The sequence below is a fragment of the Chinchilla lanigera genome, unplaced genomic scaffold, assembly GCF_000276665.1.
Source record: "Chinchilla lanigera isolate Chin_1 unplaced genomic scaffold, ChiLan1.0 scaffold00157, whole genome shotgun sequence".
In the NCBI taxonomy this organism is placed as follows: domain Eukaryota; kingdom Metazoa; phylum Chordata; class Mammalia; order Rodentia; family Chinchillidae; genus Chinchilla; species Chinchilla lanigera.
Genome location: NW_004955558.1, coordinates 483,799 through 484,883, shown reverse-complemented (window position 1 = coordinate 484,883; position 1,085 = coordinate 483,799).

Sequence of the window (1,085 nt, the reverse complement as noted above, 5' to 3'; positions counted from 1 at the left end):
AGTCACCTTTCATGGAGCAAGAACCAAGCGTGCAGCTAGTACAAATGTGCAGATGACAAATGTTTTAGTAATTAAAGGATAATCCTTCTCCATTTCTGCCTCTTATGCTGCTGGTAACAATCCCCAGGTGTCTCCCACATCCAGCACCATGCTCAGTTCAGCTGGGTGTTATAAGTTGACCACCAGTTCTCAATCCACTACAATCAAGTCCTTACTTCCCATTAATTTTTACAATGCATGGCAAGACTAAAGAATAGGGATCTCCTGCAAGTCAAATACACTCTTACCTTCAGGTGAAAGGTTTCAGTTCTTTTTTGCAACAATAAACAAATCATTGTGTATCCTCAGTGCTTTCTAATCCAAGAATGTCCTTCTCCCCATCGGAGCTCCCGTGTTCTCAGGCTGGTTTCGTCCTGCACCTGTAATCACCTTCCAGCTTCCTCAGCTCCCAACGTCTTCCTCTTCTCTGCTTTGTAAATGATGGGTGATTAGCTGGAAAGGCTGTGCTTGGAGAATACAGTCCTAACATTTGCCCAAGAACAGTAGAACATTTACTGATATCCTCCAGAGGTTGGAGGGAGGTCAGTCGCCCTCCAAGAAGGCAGCTTCCCATCTAGTTGGCAAAATGTCTGATATTGTTGGTGATTTGAACCCTTTGCAGCAAACATATTACTATTACAAGGCTTATTTATACATCTTGTGGTTATGAATTTCTGCTGGATGTTTAAGATCAAGTTAAGGCAAGACCCTTATTAATTATTTTTTCCTATCCATCAAGGTTAGTTAAGTCTTCTCAGGGTTGCCTTGGAACCACGCACAGCACCTCTAGATCCACTGTCAGTGTCAGCCCTCTGGATGAGTCACGGCCAACACTTGACTAAGTTGCTTTCTGGGAAAGTTTGAGAGACAGTATCTCTCCAAGTGACTCTCCTTGGGCACACTGTACATCCTCAAATCATTTTCCTCTGTGGTCCCACAATCTCCTTGATCAGAAAATCAGGGGCTCAACTGAGTTATAGGATGTTGTAGCAGACATTCTCTTCTGCCCTGGGCTTATTCTGACCCCAGATGGCTAGGGCCAAAAT